Here is a 23,907-nt window from a genome sequence, read left to right as displayed (position 1 = left end):
GATGAAAATAACAAACAATAAAAAAAAACATACAATTTACTTCACAAATACAACCAAAAACTCAAACAAAACATAGAGCTAAAATAGATAGCACTTCACAACTTCTTACAATGCAATAATGTAAACAATTATGAAGCATTCTAACCCAAAATCTCCAATTTAAAGTTAATTTCCTCCCAACATAATCTAACTAAAAAATTCAAAAAAAATAATGCCTATTTAAGAATTCAACTAAACAAATACAAACAAATCAAATATGTGGCCAATTGAAAAAGATATTTCATTTCAACACTATAAACTTCCAATCACAACACAACAAGACAGGAACTAGACGCTTTGCGTCCTTGTTTATATATTTTTGAAAATAATATCATTATTAATATTTTTAAAATTCCCTTCACCTCTTTCTATCATTCTACCTTTAATTGTCCATATAATAACATATCATTCTCTTTTTTTAAGCGCTCTCTTCATATTCTTCCTTTTTACTTATAAATCTCTATTTTTCTTCTTTTCCAATTATTAACAGAAATTTTGACGCATTGTGTCTCTTGTTATTTTATCTTACTAGTGGCTTACAATTGCACCTCCTCTTGGATGCAACACTTTTCAAGTTCCTAATAACAATAGTAATAACATCCCCTTTTAAACCAAGGTAAAAAGTCCCCCCGAAGCTACGATGGTGATGCCAGGGTTTGAAAACCCTAGAACCCAAACAGGTCAATCAAAAACATTATTTCCAATTTTTACAGTACACGTTTTTAGACTTTCTCTTTTGCGGGGCTGAGGCTTTGGTTTGACGGAGTTTACTGCTACCTGTAGGATTCTCATGAAGAATTTTGTATGCTGACTCAATATCACAGGTACATTCTTCTTTCAGGAAATTGCGTATTCTCTTTGATCTTTGAGAATCCTTTGAGGGTTTGAAATGAAAACTTTGCTTTCCTTGTTTCTGCATATCTTTTTTTGAAAATCTTCTTCCCTCCGTACATTCTGATTTGGGTTTCCTATGAGTGAAAACGTCAAAAGCCGAAGGTCCCGGCTCCATGTATTTTCTGTATAAGCTTTATCATTTTCATTTCCACTTTATCATACTGCTGTAACTGTAGAAGCTTTAACAGTTATGAATATGAACAGATTTTCATCGGCCTTTTATATCATTGTTGTAAATGTTGTTTCTTTAATCACCATCTCTGTCATATATGTTCCTGCCATAATGATCGTATAATGTTTATGGTTCTGTCAAGTCTGGCTTTACATTTTGACAGTCTCCTTGTATGTAACTATCAGCTTATTGCCATGGTGATGCCAAAAGGCATCCTCTGTCTCCCTGTAAAACTTTTCAGGACGCTATCTTTTCACTGTGAGCTAAAACAGTGAACATACATTTACAAAGGATCTCAAATCTATCACATTCATTTTAATGGCTGTGTATCCTCTATAAAATTGTCTAATGCAATTACTGTTTTGTACATGTGTGTCACTCTGATAGCATTTGCTTGTTTATGACATATATAACCTCCTCCTATTCATCTTTCCTGTATGTAATCAATTGCCTTTTCATTTTTATCTGTAGGCCCTCATTTGATGACCTTTTTGCGGTCCTCGAGGAGTCTAAAATCTCATGATTGCTTATGAGGAGTGGCCTCATGTCTACCGGTGTGTTTCCTTGCCTTGTGTACTTCACCTTAGAAGAATTATTTGGTACATTATGGACTCTAAATATCATTATTCAATTCCATGGAATTGGAAAACACATGCACTTACACTTAAACATGGGGGTTAGGTTTCACCTAGTAACAACTACTAAATTAGACATCATGCACCCAAGTGTAAGTATATGTACAACACTGGCATTCAAACTCAGCCAACAATTGTGTGAGCATGCTTTCCTTCCAAATTGAAAATTTAAAAGTCTGCCCAATATAGTGTGTTGCAAGTGATGAGCTACAAGCTCATGTCAACCATAAATAGAAGAATGGAACTGTGTTTCTAAGGAGAAATAATAGGGAACTAAGGGGAAGCATGACGATCCAAGAGTGCCAAACTAGAGGAACCAATATGGATGTGGGTTTTTAGGATGAGAATGACAAAGTGGATGTGAATTGGCATGTAGATAATGAGCAAATGAACAACTGCAAATCAAAGGGGAAGGGGTCTCTTGGGACTCAATACTTGTAAGAAACTTGCTGCTGATTGATAGTGGAAAAGATCTCACATACATGTCTAACAACTTCCAAAATGGTAATTGTGAAGGAGAAGACCATGAATCTAGCACATCAAAGTCCTTTCTCTTAGGATGCACCAATTTGACCCATCAGATCAAAGGCCACTAGCTAACTAGCCAACCAAATCCCCATTTTGTTAAATTATTTATTAAATAAAAAAATAGAAATCATTGCACAATAATTTTAGAATTCATTAAATAACGGAAAATGATTTATTTGGGAAATTTAGCCTGCTAGATAGATGCTTCTAGATCAAAGACCTACACGTGAGGGTTAGTGCATTGCATGAGGAGATTGATAATTTGAAAGCTCAAAGGGAGACTTCTTTAAAACATATGGCCTCAGTCACCTACTATAGTTGGTGTATCATGAGAGATTTAGTCTCGTTACGGATTTGGACTTGTTTGATTTTCTCAAGCAAGATATGGACATGATTAGCAAACACCCCCCTCAAATATGAACGAGGGTCTCTAATTCGTGCTAAACAGAGGCCCCAAAACACGCAAGCGTCTACCCAACTGAAGTAATAGGTATTTATTTATTATTTGATATTAAATTAAAATTGTAAGTTGACTCTTTTATAAATTTTAAATGATTAATAAATTATAATGTACAATTATTCTGTCGTCTGCATAGCCATTTCGCCAAAACAACTTCAAGGTGGTTTTTTTGGTTGGTTAGTTTCTCAACAACCCTTGTTTCTTGTTTGGAGTAAGTGTTAGCTTTCGCTTGGTTGTTTATTACCTATTCACTCTCAAAAGAGAAAGCGCAAAACAAGTCACAATTATGTAATTGGTTAAAAAGAAGTGTTCCACAGGTCGCATCCCCCAAAAATTCATGTTTCCTGTGTATAAAGGCATTTCCTAGCACAATAATTGTTGTGAAGAACATTCCTAAATAGCAGACTCCTAGAATGAAATCAAACCCAATAAAAGTCTTCAATCTCATGTACATTAGAAATTAAAACATTTTTGTATTATTTTGTTGCTCAATTATAAATAGTGATATAGATTACAAGAAATATATGTTGTGAAATATGAATCAATAATCTATTTTGTGCACCTAAAAGGAGACATCTGTAGGAAGCCTCATAGCTTTGACAGTCCAATAAGCAAGCTTGTCATTAAATGTGTTTGGAACATAATGCTTTCTTAGGCCTGCAATTGAGTCTACAGGTTATTTTTCCCAAGGCATACTTCTCAAAGAATGTATGTCTACATGGGTAAGATTGTATGAAGATCCATGGGTGTCTACATGGGTAAGATTGTATGAAGATCCATAAATATATTTTACACCGCTTTTTTGATTTTTTGAGTATGATTTCATCCTCTAAGAACCACTTGATTTCATCCTCTAAGAACCACTTCAGTTTTGTTCATCTATTATTTCAAATATAAATTGTTATTCATTGAAAAGAGTGAAAACAAATAGCACTCACAAGATAATTAGATTTTTCTGTACTTGGGTTGTTCTTTCAGGAAATGACACAATTTAGAGATATCATGAAGGGCTATAAGTGTGTCCAACAATGTATTAGACATATGTGAAGAGATAGTATTTCGAGTGACACATTGAAATAAATATACAAAAAACAAATATGAATGAGACAATGGTATCAACATCTGGCTGTGCATTAACTGAATATGTAAGAGACTACAATAGGAGCTTTGTAGCATGTACATATGACATACTACTCCTGTGTAACGATTGAAGAAGTAAGCCAAAGAAGTGCAACGTGTGTATAACCATGAAATTAACATGGTTGAAGACTTTATGCGTGAGTTCCATATAACATGTAGGGCTTTAGAAGCATACCACAACTAAAATATGATGAACACTACATAGTGAGGAATGCCTCTACAATCAAATAGAGATTTAAAATGTTCTTGTCTAATGTATGGAACACCTTCTTTGCTTAACTCTACAAAAGCTCCAAGATTTTTTGATCATGTTGAACAAGACCACTATTATAAGTAGGAGATATTTTTGCACAAGTCAAATTGTGATATTGCAACCAGGATTCAAATGATTGCTAAGTATTTTATACATTCTCATGAGAGATTGGTTCGTGCAAACCATCAACCTTGAAACATGGTCAATGAGTTTCACTCAAAAAATTACACTATTGAATTTTGATGGCAAGTGCTAAGTGTTCCATTCATTCTCATGAGAGATGGGGTATGTATGACTGTGAACCACTACTTAGGAAACCAACGAGTTTGACTCGAAAAACTCCACTTTTGAATCTTGATAGCAATATCACAACAAAATCACTATGGCAATGCATAACTTTTTTGCCAAACTATAACAACATTATTGAAAAATGACTATTTGTGTCAAAGCTTGAAGAATAAGTAAACATTTGTTTTGTATTACGTACAAAATGATCTAAACCTTTTTGGGAGGTTCTCAAATAAAACTTGTTTAAATTTGAAAAATGCGTTATATGCACTCTTGCAATACTTTCGAAAATCGTAGATTAGGCTTCCTAGTATTATATACTAAATGTGTTTCCTTTGACTTAAGAGCTTTCTGGAATATGAATCTCTTTATGTATTAGACTTAGTGATGTCCATGACTTCTTCAACAACGTTATATACTGAGAATAATTCCTTTGATAACATAGCTCTCTAGAATATTATCTCGTAAAATACTAGAATTATGTCCATGTCTTCAAGAATATATGTTTTATGCTTCAATAATGGTTTCTAAAATGGTGGATTGGGCTTTCTAGTGTATTATTTTAAATGTATTGCCTTTGATTGGATAGTTTTTTGTACTATGAATCTCTTTACATAATAGACATAGCAATATCCATGCTTTCTTGAACAATGTTGTTTATTGAAAATATTGCCTTTGATAACATAGCTCTTTGTAATATTAATCTCATAAAATATTGTATAGATAATTTTGATGTCTTAAAAATTATTTTTTTAGCCAATATATATCAATGTTATCTTTAGATTTTCTCACGAGTTCATGAGTTCATCAATTTATCATTGTATGAGACAACAATCTTATATAAGTTTTCTACTACACAACTTTAGGCACTATTTTGTAGTAGATATGCACTATAACACAAGGAAAAGAAAATAAGACCAAACAAAAGGAGAATCCCTAATATGTAAGCTATTGGTTATAACTAGCTATGGTCTCAAACCCATCATTTAAAAAAAATAATAACAAGCAAAATAGAAAAAAATATGACAACCACCAAGAAACTTACATGCACGGTGGTTTGTAGATATAGTCATGATTTGTTGAACATGGCTACATAACAGAGTAAAGATACAATTAGCCTCATCCACAGTGGGGAATTTCTATTTGAGCCTACCATTCAAATAGTTGTTATCTCTAGCTTTAGGCATGAGCATGAGCAACAAACAAAACTCATCATTCAAAAAAAGTGGAAACAAGCAAAGTAGAAAAGAAATTTTCAACTACCAAGAAACTTACACGCACAGTGGTTTGCAGAAATAGTCACGATTTGTTGAACATGGCTAAAGAACATACGAAAGATACAATTAGTCTCATCCAAAATGGAGAATTTGTATGTGAGCCTACTGTACAAATAGTTGTTATCTCCAACTTTATGCACGAGTATGAGCAAAACAAACAATAAAAAGTAGAGATATCAAACAGGGTGCATAGCAAGAAGGCATCACTACCAACAAGGTACAATCACTACATAACATCAAAGGACATAACTATCAGAACAATAATTTATTTGACAAAGTATATAGTTCGAGTACAAGTAAATTAAGGTAAGGAAGATGCCTTTGTCTGCATTAATAATAAAGACAAGATCCTCATTACTCTTGCCATTGCAATATGTTGATATTAATAACTACACTTGTTTCAAATATACAAGTGGGTTATAATTGTTAATCTTGAGATCATGGTTACAAACCAAGAGATAATTAGACAATTGGTTTCCTTTTCAACAAAACAACAAGCCCACATAGAATAAGCCAACAATTGAGCCTGCAAGCGTGCCTGTTGAGTTAAATAATGTCGTGTCTCAAAGGCCATAAGGTTGTCAACATTTATAGTTTAGTATACAAGCTACCCAAAGTCTATCAAAAGCACCAATCCAAATTACACCTACCGAGAACTTGAAGCCATACCAAACAAGATGGACTCTAAAAGGTTGTGTCAAAATAAAGAGGGATAAACAACAATACATTAACCAAAAAAGCACTGACTAAGTATGTAGCTTCAACATAATAGAAAAAACAAGGAATCAAAACACATGTTACTTGTTTCAATATAGCAATTGATAATCATTAACAACTTAAGAAAGGTGCAACATTTTAAATGTTTGACGGAGCAATAAAGACTACTAATAGAATTTATAACAATGTAAATAGTGAATTATAAATTATCTATCTATCGAATCAAAGATGACTCCTTGCCAAGGTGACCTTTCCATTTCAAAGCATCAATAATATTTTACACCTATCAAAGAGATTGCAGAGAAGAGAAACAACATAACTATTGATGCACTTGAAATTGTCACTTTTGTGGCCTCAACAACAACAATAATGAGATAGGATGGGACATAAGTCTTGTGATGTACAATTAGGTTGGTAGATAAGTGTGAAAAATTTACAGAGCTCACTCTATGGGGACCAGTAGCAGACAAGTGACTCAACTACCACAAAAGTTAGAACAAAAGAAATAAATTGTTGTCATGGTTAAAGACAGATGTGTCAATGAATACAATGGAAAGGTAGTAACCACATCAAATGCTACTAATCTAACACTAAACCAAGATATACAAGAGACATTACTAACAAAGAGATCGAAGTCCGACAAACAAAGTGGGCCTAGCTTTTTTTCTTTTTCATCAGGGTCAACTATTGCACCTATAACCATAACACGAATCTCCATCATAAACAATTGGGGAAAAAATCAAAACTAATGATATTTATTTTATTATTCATCGTTCGAGGTTTCAAAATGAATAATAGATAACAAGTTTTCCCAAACTTTGTGTTGTGAGGCTTGCGAGTAATTTATGTATTCTTATGTTGCATAGCTTATTCAAATTTTGATCCACTAAGTGGTTTATTTTCATTATCTTTTGAGCATTTGATTTGAGTTTTTGTAGACTTCATGCTACAAAAGACAAGTTGATATAGTTTGTAGTGGTTTCAGATGCTTAAGACTAAAAGACTTTGTGCTTAGTTTTGAGTACTCTTTATAGAACCCAGAGAATGTTTGACAACTAACTTTGAGCTTTACAGTTTATTTAAGTTATTAGTTCATCATTCAGGATAAGTGTAGAAGACTTCGGGTTTCGCAATTGTTTTGCACACTAGAATGTAGATTGGTATCTTCTGTGTTGTCAACTTAGAAGCTAGTGATCTTATTGTAGCAACCAACACTTCTTGTTTCAGTTCTATTTAGATGTTATTTGAACCATTATCGAAAAAAGAGGAATAGATTGTGATAACCACCTTTTTTTATAAATACATGTTAAGTCTTGGTTGGAGCCACCTATGGTAAGAATGAAGCCTCTCCTATTGGCTCATCCAAATGGTTTTCCAGATTCAAAAGAGGAGGGAATAATCTCACTTAACGTTGCCTAAAGTCACAATTTTGTGAGTTATGGTTACTATGACTTATAAAATAGATAGTCAATAAGCCCTGCATATTGGTGTTGTATATTGATGACTTGATTCTCATAGGGTCCAAGGTGCTCATTGCACATTACAAGTAGGATCTTGGAGGAGAGTGCAAGATGGATTTCGGGTTGATGCATTACTTCCTAGGATTTGAGGTGTGGAGAAAGGGGATGAGATCTTCCTTAGACAAGGAATCAGATTAGGATGGAGGATTGTAAGCTTATGTCCACTACACTTGTGACCAACTAGAAGAAGATTGATGCTTCCAAATTAGTAGCAATGGATAGTAGACAATTAAATTTCTCTCTTATGTATCTAGTAAATACATGCCTATATATTTGTTTCATAATGAACTCACTCTGTTTGTTTATGTAGAGCCTAAGCAAGTACACTAGGTGGTTATGAAGCATTTTTTGCAGTATCCCTGAGATAGAGTTGATTATGGCTTGAATTATATTGAACATAAAGGAGTGAAGATCAAAGGGTTCATTGATGCAAATTGGGCAGGTAGTACAATTGATAGTAAAAGCATTTTAGTGTGCACTTTTAGTTTGGGATTAGGAGCAATCTCTTGGTATAACAAAAACTAGAAAGTAGTTGCACTAAGCTTTTTGGGGGTCGAGTATATGACAACCAATATGGTTGCGTTTGAGGCTATCTAACTTCACAAACATCTAGTTGGGCTTTTTGATTTGGAGCGAGATCCAACAATCATTCATTGTGATTATTAGAGTTGTGTAAAAGTGCAAATTGATTTTGTGGGGTGTTAAATGATGCTTGTTACGATCAAGTTTGGACAAATTACTATTGGAAGGGAGAGAGCACAAGATCCTCATAACAACAAGACACCTCCATTATGCCTTAAACCCCCGTACTGAATTGTCCCCCATAAAAGTGTTTATGTCCCTCTTAAAATGCCTTAAATGGATTTTGTTTGTGATGCATTCTTGTAGGTCTTATGAATGAAATTAAGTGGGATAAAATGAACATTTTAGGGCAGAGGTTATGGTGATAGTATTCACTGACAAATACCTAGATAGTGTTTGACAACAGACTTTGAGCTTTACAGTTTATTTAAGTTATTAATTCATCATTCGTGATAAGTGTAGAAGACCTTGAATTTCACAATTGTTTTGCACACTAGAAAGTAGATTGGTATCTTCTGTGTTGTTCTTATGAAACTTAGAAGCTAGTGATATTATCCTAGCAACAAGCACTTTTTGTTTCAGTTCTATTTAGACGTTATTTGAACCATTACTAGAAAAAGAGGAATAGATTGTGATAACCACCATATTTTATAAATACCCGTGAAGTCCTTGTTGGAGCCACCTATGGTAAGAAGGGAACCTCTCCTATTAGCGAGAGGAGGGAGTAACCTCACTTAATATTTCCTAAAGTTACTACTTTTGTGAGTTGTGGTTACTATGACTTGCAAAACGTTTAGCCAATAAGTCTTGCATATTGGTGGTGTATGTTGATGATGTAATTCTCATAGGATCCAAGGTGCTCATTGCACATTGCAAGTAGGATCTTGGAGGAGAGTGCGAGATGGATTTGGGTTGATGCATTACTTTCTAGTATTAGAGTTACAGTAGAAAGGGGATGAGATCTTCCTTGGACAAAGAATCGAATTAGGATGGAGGATTGTAAGCTTATGTGCACGACACTTGAAACCAACTAGAAGAAGATTGGTGCTTCCAAATTAGGATTAATGGACGATATACAGTTAATTTGCTCTCTTATGTATCTAGTAAACACATGGCTACATATTTGTTTCATAATGAACTCATTCACTCAGTTTATGTAGAGCCTAAGTAGGTGGACTAGGTGGTTTTGAAGCATGTTCTGTATTATCCGTGAGGCAAAGATGATTATGGATTGAGGTATATTGAAGATAAATGAGTGAAGATCAAAGGGTTCACTGATGTAAATTGGGCAAGTAGTACAAATGATAGTAAAAGCATTTTAGGGTGGCTCTCTTATATATCTAGTAAACACATGGCTACATATTTGTTTCATAATGAACTCATTCACTTAGTTTATGTAGAGCCTAAGCAAGTGCACTAGGTGGTTGTAAACATGTTTTGTAGTATCCCTGAGGCAAAGATGATTATGGATTGAGGTATGTTGAACATAAATGAGTGAAGATCAAAGGGTTCACTGATACAAATTGGGCAGGTAGTATAACTGAGAGTAAAAGCATTATAGGGTGCACTTTTAGTTTGAGATTAGGAGCAATCTTTTGTATAATAGAAAGCAGAAAGGAGTTGCACTAAGTTTTTTTGGAGGTCAAGTATACTACAGCCAATATGGTTGCATTCGAGGCTATCTAGCTTCACAAACATCTAGTTGGGCTTTTTGATTTGGAGCTAGATCCAACAATCATTCATTGTGATAATTAGAGTTGTATAAAAGTGCAAACCAATTTTGTTGGGTATTAAACAATGTTGGTTGCAATCAAGTTTGGACAAATTGCTATTGGAAGGGAGAGAGCACAAGATCCTCATAACAACAAGATACCTCCATTATGCCTTAAACCCTAGTATGGAGCTATTCCCCAAAAAAGTGTTTATGTCCCTCTTAAAATGTCGTAATTAGATTTTGTTGGTGATGCATTTTTGTAGGTCCTATGAATGAAATTACATGGGATAAAATGGACTTTTTAGAGGTAGAGGTTATGGTGATAGTATTTGCTGACACATACTTTCTTCCCATTATAAAAACAATTATTTTTTTAAACAAAAATATTCTTCCATTTTTAAAAGCAAATGATTCCAGTGGTTGGTTAGCTTTTTTTAATATGTTATATGACAACATAACAAACATGCTTTTTTTTGTAGGTTATATGACAACATAGAGAACAAATCCTTATGTTATATCAATTATTTAAATTAAATGTTTGATAATTTCTATTTGTTTTTCAAATATCTCAATGTGCATAAAATAAATCCTATTGTGACTTTGATTAATATGATTGATTTCCTTTTCCTGTGCTAACATAAAGTTCTTTTACTTTTTAACAGTTGGAATTGTAGATAAGTTGAAGGCAGTGAATGAGGTCCTCAACACGGAGTTGCAAGGTTCACTGCACAAAATAGTAAATGCATGATCTTAGTTAGAGTTATGATTTTGATATATGTTCAAGTAGGACTACAACCTACATCATATTTCTGTTTGCGCAAATGAGCACCGACAATTTTGAGAGTTAAAAGGAATCCCGTTGCAGACTTAACAATCTCCTCTAGATTTTCTTTGATATGATCACACGTTTTTGGGTCACTGCATGAAATTGTTAACAAAATTGTTTAAAGAGATATTTGTTGTGATAAACCTTACAATGAAAACCACGGTGGTCAAACACATAAATTTCATTTCACATTTTGGTCATAATAAAAACTCTACTATAATGGGGTAGACCTCGTGAGTCTTCGGTCATAATTTTTTATAAGTCTTTCTTGTGGGTGCAATTGTCAATGAATAAAAATATAGACTTATTTGAATCACTTTTAAAAGCCTTCTTAAAGTGATTCCTACCATTTCCATCATCTCTCAATTCTAGTTTTCTTCCATCCTCATAGCTCGGAAAGTCATCTTTCAAGATTTGTTGTTGCATTTTTTTACAATTATTTATTTCAAAAACTAAATTTAATACTATTGTGGCATAGTTGTAACAGTTTTTATCTACTTTAGAGACAACTTCAGCTGGAGTTGAGGAAGGACAACTCTGATCAAAGCTGATGTCTTCAAAGTAGATAGAAATCATTACAATTATGCTAGAATAAGAGTTAGATCTGGTTTTTGAAAGAAATGATTATAAGAAAACACAATAACAAATTTTAAAAATGGCTTTCCATTCAATGTAAGGATTACTGGGCCAAAAATCTTTGATAATTATGTATTAACAATTTTGTGCTGTGACCCAACAATTTGTATTTCAAAGAAGATCAAGAAGAGTTTGTCAACTTCTGCAATGGGATTTCTTTGGCTCTTAAGATTGTTCGTGCTCATATGTGCAAACAGAATATGATGCAGACTGTAGAGCCATTTGAACCTATATGATAAAAAGGTGATTCTGGACCTTTGTCTGGATACAAAGTGAGGTAAGTATAATTGATACTAAACACTTATTAGTGCAATCAGAATAAGCTTGCTAGTGTTTCGTAGATTTCCCCATCTTAGAAATGTGTGGATTTCTTAAATGAGAAGTCAAATTAGCATATCATTTAAATAGTTCCATTCCATCACCTATAATTCCTTTTAATACTAGGCAAGAGCCTACAACACTACGGTAAATTGCAAGCCTCTTATCCGAGAGGTCTTGGGTTCGACTCTACACAAGCTTAATAAATAATAATAATTAATCACATCACATAATGATAAGGAATCTTGGCTTCAGCCTCTTCCCGATTTAAACAAAAATAAATCTTTTAATACTAATTTGTAAATTTATAAATAAGGTATAACTTTTTCTAATCTGCTTAGTTTAGACAATCTAAATTATACCTAAATCATCCTATTGCTTATCCCAAATTTTGACATTTGATTTTGGTTTTGGGAAATCCATAATTTTATCATCCAATTTGTGTTATTTGATACATGATCAAATATATCTATATAATTCATTAAACTATTCTATTTGTTGTCTATGGTTCTTGTTTGAATCTCTTAGCATATATACTAGTATGATTGATTGATTGATGGAACTTGTGGAAAACACTACTGTGAGCCTTGTACCCCAATTTCAAAATATCAATTTTTTCTTTTTTCTTTTCTGGAGGAAGATTTTATATAACTTTGACAATTAGCATGTTATTTATATGGTACGACTTCTCAAATTGATTGTCCAAGATCTTATATTTTAAAAAAATCTGAGGTATCTGTCTTGTCGTCATTATATAGAATTAAGATTGCAACAGCAGGGATTCGTTAAAGAATTATAATACAGGAATTACGCCATCAAATACATTAATATTGTCTTAGATAAGAGTTATCTTATTTTCTGGTGTGACTAATATTGTTTTAGTAGTAATAAGATTCAACTTATTATTATGGAGGTTAAGAGTCTTCCCTATATGTACCACTAACTTAATTATGCTTCTTAGCAAAATCTTTTGTTTTAGTTAAATAAATGAATGAAAACAAGTAAAGCTTGAGATTAGTATTGTATTACAAGCTGCTTTTTGGCTCAATTGTGTAAGGCTTCTGGCATCAACATTTCATATCACACTCTGTGATATATCATCAGGATGAATGTTGGAGAACCAAGGAAAGAAATGAGATAAGTAGTAGATAGGGCTATCTGTGTGTGAGAGAGAGAAGGGACAAAAATGAAAAATGGAAAAGAATATTAAGACTAGGGCAGGGAGGGGGGGAGGGAAGAACCAATAAACTTGAGAAGAACCCAACTAACCCAAGAAACCCAAAATAGGAATCAAACAAAAAACAATAACCACTACTGATAAAAAAACAAGGAAAAATCATAATCTTTTTATTGTCAGTGCTTGTTTATTTTCATTTTTTGTTTGATTTTTGTTTTGGGGCCCTGGGTTTGTAGGATTCTTTTCTCCTTCCCCATTTTAAATGTTTAATCTCTGTTTGTTCTCTCTCTTTATAAGTTGGCCCTATATACTATATCACTCATTTTTTCCTTTGGCACTCCTTCATTCATCCTTATGATACGTCATGGAGTGTGATCGAAAATGTTGATAAAAAAGTCATTTACAGTTGAATCCAGAAGCGACCTCTGATAATCTAATGGATTGTGGAAATGTACCAACTCCTAATAGTATTAAAACAAGTAAGTACAGAGACAAAATATTTATAAATTGTTAAAATTGACTTGTCATGACTCATAAATTAATTTCCGATATCTAATTCTTATAATATTTTTTCAATACCAATCATAATGTAAAACAATTTTCTCATCAACTTAAAATAAAAACAATTAGAACTCCCATCCTTTTAATCAACATTTATATATAGTGTCTCTACCTCGTAATTAATTTAATCTCTTATAATTTGTGCTTCCCATCATCTCAAATCAAGTAGAATAAGCATTCTTAATGTAAAATGTTGATCCAAATTGCAAGATTGAACTGCTACCGTGAATGAGCTGTGGTCTGTAGACAATGCATGGGATACGCTGCAGAACAATAAATTGGCTGATAAGATGTGCATATAAAAGTAGACAGAAGATGAGAATGGAAGGCTGACAATATAAATGACCATGGGAGCTCATTTTGAAAGTTATGGCAGGCATCGATCTATAGATTCTTATATATTCTTTAAATTTTGAAATTATTTGGGGTTTTAGTTTCTGGATATTGCTTGTTCCATTTTCAACAATTATATTGAATTGCAGTTTGGAATAGTTTAATCCCAAAGAACAGACTTTTGTTTTGTCAAACTCTAACAGTCATCTTGTTTTGGATAGGCATGAATCATTAAACAATATTCTGCATTATGCCCTCAACTTTCCCATGTTTTCCCAACATACCTTGGATTGGGATTGATTCATGAACCAAGGACTCCCAATAATGAGCATAAGCAAAGATGGTCTATTGCCTGTAGGAGAGATGGGCGAACACTTTATCATAAAACAATAAATCTCTGTTACCGGGTTCAGACCCTGTTGCCCAGATCCAGGTCCGGGTTTGTGCAAATCTGGATTCGTAGTGAATCCCAGAAGGGTTCTTATTTTGGACTGTGGATCCGCTCTGGTGCAGTCTTGTGCGGACCCAAAGTCCAAAATAAGGACCCTGCCTGGACCTGCAGCAGACCTGGGTGAACCCAGGCAGACCCATGGCGAACATAGGAGGACCTTCAATGAGTCCGGGAGGACCCACAGCAACACGGAAGGACCTGCGGGTTTCTCTTATTTTTTTGTATATATATATATATATTTATATATTCACGAACCCAGCCATGAATCCAAATGGAAAAAAACAAATTTGCTTGAACCCAAGAACCCAAATTCTGCCCAATCCGTTCCGAAACCCAAATCAGTAACTTAGCAATAAATTCTTCTGTAAACTAAGTTTAAATAAAATAAAAATAATCAGGAATTGGTCTTAGGGTAGTTACCCGAGCATCCAATTATAACATAAGTGTTAAAAGTCCTTTCTATCTCCATGACATCATTCGTAGAATAAGTTGCATTCCTATGCAAATTTAACGTATTCGTCCATTTTTTATCTACCTCAATCTTTATCCCATTTACCAGTGGGAATATGTCTGCCACAATTAAGTAGGGCATTAGGATGCGCTTACTGCAAAGCTTTTATCAATTATATCTGAAGAAGCCTGAAAGATGGAACTATTTTCTGGAAATGATTTATTGGAAGTAGTAGGATCTTCGTTACAATGAGCTTTGATCAAATAGAGTAGTCTTTTATTTCAGTTATTTTTATTAATGCTAAACTTAATTATGTATTAGTTAGTTTGTTTAGAGATATGCATAAGAAATTATTATGGTGACTGTTTCCATTAAAGTAGTAGCAGCAGCAGCAATATTATCATATGATTCCTTCTTTTATCTTCAGATTAGTTGATTTATTCGCTTCTCATATTCTTCTAGAGTAGGAGCAATATTTATTGGTTATTCTCATATTGATAGATCCTAGTTGCAAAACAAGTGGCATTCTTTTGCAGCCTTATCAGATCTTTTGGCCCATAAGAATCTTCTTTAATTACTTTGTTTTCCCAATTTATTTGTGCCACATCTGCTACACACAAGGTCTGATTGACAGAAACGTTTTTGAGCATATATAATCTGAAAATTATTTGTCAACATTGCAATCCAAATTTCATTTGAAATATGTTGAACAGATGACTAACACTGTCTTTGTCATAAATCCTCAGCATACTAACCAAATAGTGTTCAAATCTGAGCATTTGTTTCAGATTTCTTAGGATTGTTGTTGCTGTTGTTATTATTATACATCAGTCCCATTTTAATGTAATTAATCTCATATCATTAATATGAGCTAGAGTTTTGTATTCTACCATTTTTCTGTTGCTTGGTGAAATTGGGTATAACAAAATGATAGAATTGTGTGTAAATTTGTGTTGGATGAAAAAGATGATAAATATATGGTACAGTAAGGCTATATGCTGTACAAGTCATGTTAGTTGTTGATATTTATCTTAATGGTATTTATGGTGAAATTTCCCATACGAATGGTTGTTGGCATCATATTTGATGATCTGTTTCTAGTTTAGGTTGCAATGCTTTATGTTTCCTAGAACTGTGTATACACGTAACAAAATTGCAGGTTCTTATTGTAGAACTCTTGAATAACCTGGAGATATTTCATTAGAGTTACAAAATTTTGAGAAGAATATGATATCTGTAGAAATCTGATTTACTGATTGATCAATGCAATCCGTTCAAGGGGCTAAACTTAGATGCACAACCTAATAGGTATAAATGGGATTTCTAGGTCTGTTTCATTAGAACCCAAAAAAATATGAGGATAGCTTTAATAATCTAAAACTTAAATATTTTATTAGCTTGTACTCGAAAGATGTCTTTATATTTAAGATATCATATTCCAAATGTTCTTGATATTGTACAAGTCAATCCAATTATGAAAAGGTATATTTATAAATGTAATTTTGTTATTACCATCAAATCATCTATAGATTGGGCGGTTTGATATGTAAATAAATTTTGATATCAATTAATGTTCAATTGAGTGAAGTATCATCTTCTTGTTAGGACTGAACTTTATTTTTATGTGTTTATCGATTTGAGGTGCTCTGAGTATATGAATCTGTCATGAAGGCTTGTCATGAAGACATTACAAAAAATCATGCCATGCTGTTACTAATGTTATTAATATGCTTATATATGCTTATATACTTTTGTTAATGATTTCCTCATTGTAGTTTTAATTGGTTGTTTATTTGCTATGGATAATATCTTTATAATTAAATTTATATTTCACAAGTATCTCTTTTGGTTCACTAAATCTTCTTTCTCTCATAACATTTCCTCACCTATAGGAGAAAAGAACCAATAAGTTGAAGGAGAAAATAACTCTACTAACCCAAGAAACCCAAAATAGAAATCAAACCAAACCCAAAATAGAAATCAAACCAAAAAAGGCAAAAAATCATCACAGTTAAAAATAAAGAAAAATATAATTTTTTTTTAAGTGTTTGTTTATTTTTATTCTTTGTTTGATTTTTATTTGTTGTTCTTTTCTCCTTAGATTTATTGGTTCTTTTGTCTTTTGCCCTTTTTAATTTTTAACCTCTAGCTTCTCTGTCTTTTAAAGCTGGCCCTTTCAGCTTTATTACTATTCTTTTCTTTTGACTTTCCTTTATTCATCTTAATGATGCATCATGGAGTGATTGAAAATTTTGATGAAAAAATCATATGCAATTGAATTAAGAAGCAACTTCTAATAATTTGGAGGATTGTGGAAATTTACCGACTCTTATAGTATTGTAGAAAATAAATTAATACAAAGACAATATCTATAAATTGTTAACATTGGCGTACCATAAATTAATTGCACGTCTAATTCTTATTTATTGTTTTAATACCAATTACAATGTATAGCAATTTTCTAGGAACAACTATAATTTTTAATATGAAAATTTCAATTAGTTTACTATGAATCATGGTTTAACCTTTTAAAAAAGAACACAACACTAGTTTTCTATGATATATATATATATATATATATATATATATATATATATATATATATATATATATATAAAAGAGAAAGTAGGAACCAGAGTTTTTAAGTAATCACATTTTGAAATTAAATATTTACTAAATTCTACATATGCTTTTAGTATTTGCATGATCATCAAATTAAAGCAAGCAAAATAAAGGAGTATATCATATAATAAGTTGCAATGCAAATAAGTAGTAACAATTTCATTTATTAAACATAAACACAGATTAGTATATCAGAGAAACATGAATTACTTCTATTGATGCTAAAACATTAACACTTCCTCTTTAGCGAGGGAGAAGTAAATACCATTAGAATTTTCGTATAGAAATCTAATTACTTTATTTGATCTTCATACTATGAAACAATTAAAAGTCAGAACACAAAATTATGAACACTAGTCATAATGCATATTAAAAATCTCTAATTGTTTGAAACAATATCTAGAGAAGCCACAATAAGAATGTTACCTATGATCTCTAATTGCTTGAGGCAATGTCTAGAGATGTCCATAGGATTTCATGATCTCTAATTGCTTGAAGCAATGTTTAGAGATGTCTACGAAAATTTGCTATTCATGATCTCTAATTGCTCGAGCAATGTCTAGAGTTGTCCATGATAAAACATGAATTTGTTATCTATGATCTCTAATTGCTTTAAGCAATGTCTAGAGATGTCCATGATAACAGGCCTATTACGTACAAGATCTTCACCTTGTTAATAATTACCTTTTGAATAAATATGTATATGAAAGATCATCACCTTTCATTACATATGATGCTACTAACAAACAATAGAAGCATAAACATACATGAATTAAATTTGATACAATATTCAATATTACAAATTAATCATACCAAGTTTTTTTTTGAAGTATTTCAACTTCATTTTAGCAAGAGGTTTGATAAAGATATCAACTGTTTGCTCATTAATATAGATATACTCTAATTGAATGATTCTTTGATTCACCATATCTCGAATGTAATGAACATGAATTTCAATATGTTTGGAGTGATTGTGGAATATTGGACTGGTTGAAAGCTTAACACAACTTTGATTATCACAATAAATCATAGTGGGCTTCAAAGGTCTTTTAAACAAATCAGTTAACAACTTTTGTAACTATACTGCTTCTCTAGCACCTAAAGAAGATGCGATGTATTCTGTTTCGATGGAGCTTAGTGCAACTGGAGTTTGTTTTCTGCTAGACCAAGAAATCATGCCAGATCCTAGACTAAAGCAATATCTAGAAGTACTTTTACGTTCAATAGGATTGCCTGCCCAATCAGAATTTGAATATCCATGAAGTTCAATTTTGACCTTATATTTGATTCCCATTCCAATAGTGCCTGTGAAGTATCTCAAATGTATTTAACTGCATGTAGATGTATCTCCTTAGGTGCACACATAAATTGACTCAAGGTGCGAGTAGCATATGTCAGGACGAGTATTAACCAAATACATTAAAGATCCAATAATTTGCTTGTAGTAAGTAGAATTTGTAGGCTCTGATTTGATCACATCATCTTTTAATTTATGTAAATTTACTTCCATAGGGGTAGTTGTAGCTTTACATTCCATCATCCCAAATTTAGTTAAGATATCTATTGTATATTTTCCTTGATTTAGAATAATACAGTTATCCTATTGCCAAACTTCTAAACCAAGAAAATAGTGAAGTAGATCTAAGTCTTTCATTTCAAATTTTGTTGTGAGCTCTTGCTTGCATTTTTCTATGAGATATGCTTCACCTATTATCAACAAATCATCAACATGTAACACAACGATAATCATACCATCACCATCTGATTTGAAATATAAGTTGGGATCAACTTCATTTTTGGAATATCTTAACTTTAGCAAGTAGTTGTCTATCTTTTCGTACCAAGCTCTGGGAGCTTGTTTGAGACCATAAAGTGCTTTCTTTAATTTATAGACATGAGTTTTGCTGTTACGAGTATTGAATCCTTTTGGTTGCTCGATATAAACTTCTTCAATCTTGCCATTAAGGAATGTTGTTTTAACATCCATCTGGTGTACTTTCCATCCTTTGGATGCTGTAATAGCTAAGATAGTTTTGATAGAAGTATCTCTAGCAACTGGAGCAAAAATTTCTTCATAATCAATGTTTTCTTTTTGTGAGAACCCTTGTGCTACAAATCTAACTTTGTATTTTTTGATGCTACCATCAGATGCATGTTTAATTTTAAATAGCCATTTGGAAGAAACCATTGATTTTTTCTTAGGTCTTGGTACCACATCACATACATCAATTTTTTAATATAGAGTTATATTCTTCAATCATTGCTTCTTTCCAATAGTGATTTGAAAGTGCTTATTTAACAGTAGAAGGCTCTGATTTGATAAGTTTAGTTAACAATGCAACATAACATGATTGATTTCTTGTTCTTTTGCTCTCTCGTATTATTTCATTAGGTTCAACATGATATTCTTTTATCATTTTCCTAGCCCAGAGTGGTCTCTTTTTATTAGTGTATTCATCTTTGTTGATCTTCTTCAGGAATAGACTCAGTAGTAGATTCATCATTGTTTTTGGAAATTTTAAATGTAATATCTTCTTCAAAATTTACATCTCTGCTAATCTCAATTGTTCTTTGTCCTAGAATGAAAATTCTGTATCCTATAGTTGTTTCACTATATCCAATAAATATTCCCTTTTTTTCGAAAGGTTCTAGTTTTGTTCTTTTCTCTTTAGGTATGTGAATATAAACTGGACATCCAAAAATTCTTAAATGACTTAGGTTAGGTTTAATGCCTGTGAATACTTATTTTGGAGTGGTGTTTTCTAAAATTGAGTGTGGGTATCTATTTTGTTTATAGACTATAATATTAGATGCTTCGGCCCAGAAGGAAGTATGAAGGTTTTGATTGTGCATCATTGCTCTGGCTGATTCAACAATTGTTCTATTTTTATGTTTCGCAATTCCATTTTGTTGAGGATTTATAAGGGTACATAAAACTCCCTCTTAATCCCAACAGAAATGCAATTTTTTTAAAAAAAGTATCAGAAATATATTCACCTCCATTGTTTGATCTAAGGGCTTTTTATTTTATATCCCGACTAATTTTCAACTAAGGCTTTGAATTCTTTGAATTTTATTAAGACTTCAGTTGATTCCCTTTGTTTCAAGAAATAGATCCAGGTTCTTCTAGAATAATCATCAATAAAAATTATATACAAGAAGCATCCATTAAGAGACGACATTGAGACATAGGACTGCAAAGATTAGTGTGAATTAGTTCAAGGATGCAATTAGATTTGTGACCACTTATAGGAATGAGTGTTTAGTGTTTTTGCCTAAGGTACATCCTTTGCAAAGATTTGAGTGATCAAATTTTAGGCCAAGAAGACCTTTACAATTTTTACCAAGGATGATAATGCTCGGTAGTGAAGGTGGACCTAGCCTCCTATGCCAAATTCCAGTGGAGTTTGAAGTTTCATGACTCGGAGCTAATTTTGAATTTTGGCTATTACAAAATTTATAAAGACTTCCATCTCTAAATCCAACATAAATGACTTTCTTAATATTAGAATTCTTGGGCCAAGCTAGAACTTTGTCCTCTATAAATGTGATTTTGAAACCTTAATTAGCAAGATCAGAAATAAGAACTAGGTTTCTTTTAATTTTTGGTACATATAACACATTCTTGAGTTGTAGAGTGGTTCTTGAATTTAGTTGACTTGATTAGAAACCAATTCCTTTAATAGGATGAGTAGAGTTATTTCCAATGATAACTTCTTCTGAGGCTTGTTCAGTGAAGGTTTCAAATTTGTCTTTGAAACTAGTAATGTGTCGAGATGCTCCATTGTCTCTCTCTTCACCCTCGTCTTTGATTTCTGCCAGAGCTACTTGAATTCTTTTCTTTTCTTTTCAGGACATAATTTGTGGGGGTGACCAATTTTGTCACATTTAAAACATCTAACTTTTGACCAATCACATTGCTTGTAAGATTGGTTAGACTCCCTTTTGTTGTATTTGAATTTTCTCTTATTTGATTTTACATGAAGTGCTTGGATTTCTCCCTCTTGATTTGTACTTAGTCCTCTTGAGACTAGTCTAGATTCTTCTTGAGTGCATTCATTTTTTAATATATCAAATTCTGGAAGTGCGGGTAGAGAAGTTAACTCTTGAATAAATGAATCTCATGATAATGGAAGACCTCTCAGTGCTATCATGCTGAGTTATTTGTCATCAACTCGATTGTCCATTGTTGCTAGTTGATCTTTTAGTTAAGAAATTTTTAAATATATGAGGTGATTGATTCTCCATTTTTCATCTTATTGTATAGTAGATCTTGTTTTAAGGTTAATAATCTACTAGTATTATTGATTTCAAATGTATCTTTAATTGTGTAAAACATTTCAAATCTATTCTTGAGACTAGATATGGATGGTAGGATATGATCTTTTACGGAATCTATAATGATCTTCATTGCTTTGTTATTATGTCTTTTTCATGTTATTTTCTCTGGACCATTTTCAGGCATAGACATGTTTGATTCAATAAATTCTTCTAATTCCATTTCCCTTAATATTATCATTACTCTAATTTTCCATGAAGAGAAATTAGATGCACCCTCAAGCCCATCTTCTAGTCTTACATGATTCACCATTTTAATAATTTAGAGTCTTAGCCTCTTTTCAAAAAAAAATGATATATATATATATATATATATATATATATATATATATATATATATATGTATGTATGTAATGGTTTTTCTTATTAGAATGGCTCTGATACCATGTTAGTTTTATTTGGATCTTTGATAGATAAAACAATTAACACAAGAATAATGTAACTCTTACTTGTATAACTGTTGAGCAGCCTTGTTCTTTGAATATTGCAGATCTCTGGGACTGTGGGAGCAGAGTCGACTTCCTTATCTATATTGCCGATGATTTGAGATGACTTCTGATAACCCTGCAAATTATATATAATGGAGAATTGTTTGTGATAAACTGAGTGTAGATTGCTGATACAAAATGTCGTGGATTGATATAATTTATTCAACGATCTGCACTTTCTTTATATACAATGTGGAGAGTCATGACTTCCGAAGAGTCATGGTGAGTCATGCTTCTTCGGTGTCATGATTATTGTTATGTGTAGTTAAGACAAAATGTAACACAAATGTTCGCTTGTATATGATATATCAAGGAGCTCGATCACATATAATAATGTGATATAAATGTGGCTGCTGATAAGTATACTATTATTTGTCGATGATTATAATGGAAATGTATATTATCCAAAGTGCGCGCACACAAGCGCACACACACACACACACACACACACATGCATTGGATTTAATAATCAAGAATATTAACTTCATCTATTAAACATAAACACAGAGTAGTATACCACATAAACATGAATTACTTCTACTGATGCTAAAACCTTATCAAAGGTCCTTAAGAAAGTAAGGAAAGTTTCAAAGATAGGTGTCTTAATTAATTCTAGCGTCAAATGCCTTGGCGGTATAAAAAGATGTAATAGCGTACGAATAGAAGTTTGCACCAGCTATGCTTCCCTAAGGATATGGGTTGATACAGAGAAAACCTTCCTCTCAACATTTTGTTTTGAATTAGACCCCGCTTTGTGCCATTAGTTCATTAGAATTTGAAAGGAACCCAATGAACCCTTGCCACTATTCAGTAACTGATTCCAAGGTGCTCGCAAACGATGTTCAGATGATTTTGCTCCCACACTAGAACTAGAATGCACAATTAGATTTGCTAAAATGAGAATTGAGAAAGAGATTTAAGAAGCATGATAATGGTAATTGGATTTTCCTATTGTTGACAAGAAAGTCTATGGTATTGCTCTTATATGAAGTTAATTCAATGAATATCTACTTATTCTGCTAGTGACAACAAAACCACTTGCCTATATAGTCTTAGCAATAGAGTTGAGGAATGGTATTCCTAAAATGAGATGAAAATGTCTAACCCTTTTAATTGGTTGTGCAACTTTCCTAGTGTAATGCCTTGCTAGAGAACTCAAAATAAATTAACCTACTATGTTATAATGTTTTATCAAACATTTTTTTTATCAAGTTTGTACAACGCAAGATAATAATGTGGAAGCAACACATGCACACACACGCACACACACATGCACGCACATATCAAGTACACAAGAAATTACAAATACGATTTTTATCAAGTACATTTTTTTTATGCACACACACACGCACATACATGTGCACACACACACACACATCAAGTACACATAAGACATTACAAATACGATTTCTATTCCTCAAGGGTTTCTTTATAGAGTCACGTTCAAGAAATTTTTATCATCTCTACCTTTAAATTGTCTCTACTAT

At 32.5% G+C, this 23,907-nt stretch overlaps 1 long non-coding RNA gene across 4 annotated transcripts; it reads left to right on the top strand.

Moving 5' to 3' along the window:
* Positions 1–585: 585 nt before the first annotated feature.
* On the top strand, positions 586–22,829 carry LOC149551650 (uncharacterized). Of its 4 annotated transcripts, none has more exons than XR_016352793.1 (4): positions 586–863; positions 1,577–1,659; positions 10,882–10,938; positions 22,423–22,829. It is a non-coding gene; the product is annotated as an uncharacterized LOC149551650 (long non-coding RNA). The 4 variants fall into 4 exon arrangements; XR_016352792.1 differs by having other exon boundaries at positions 10,882–11,958; XR_016352790.1 differs by lacking the exon at positions 1,577–1,659 and having other exon boundaries at positions 10,882–11,958.
* The last annotated feature ends 1,078 nt before the right edge of the window (positions 22,830–23,907 follow it).

The sequence above is a fragment of the Cupressus sempervirens genome, chromosome 6, assembly GCF_028749045.1.
Source record: "Cupressus sempervirens isolate cs-2001-9-10 chromosome 6, ASM2874904v1, whole genome shotgun sequence".
NCBI lineage: Eukaryota > Viridiplantae > Streptophyta > Pinopsida > Cupressales > Cupressaceae > Cupressus > Cupressus sempervirens.
This window is presented reverse-complemented; position numbering and strand designations above follow the sequence as displayed.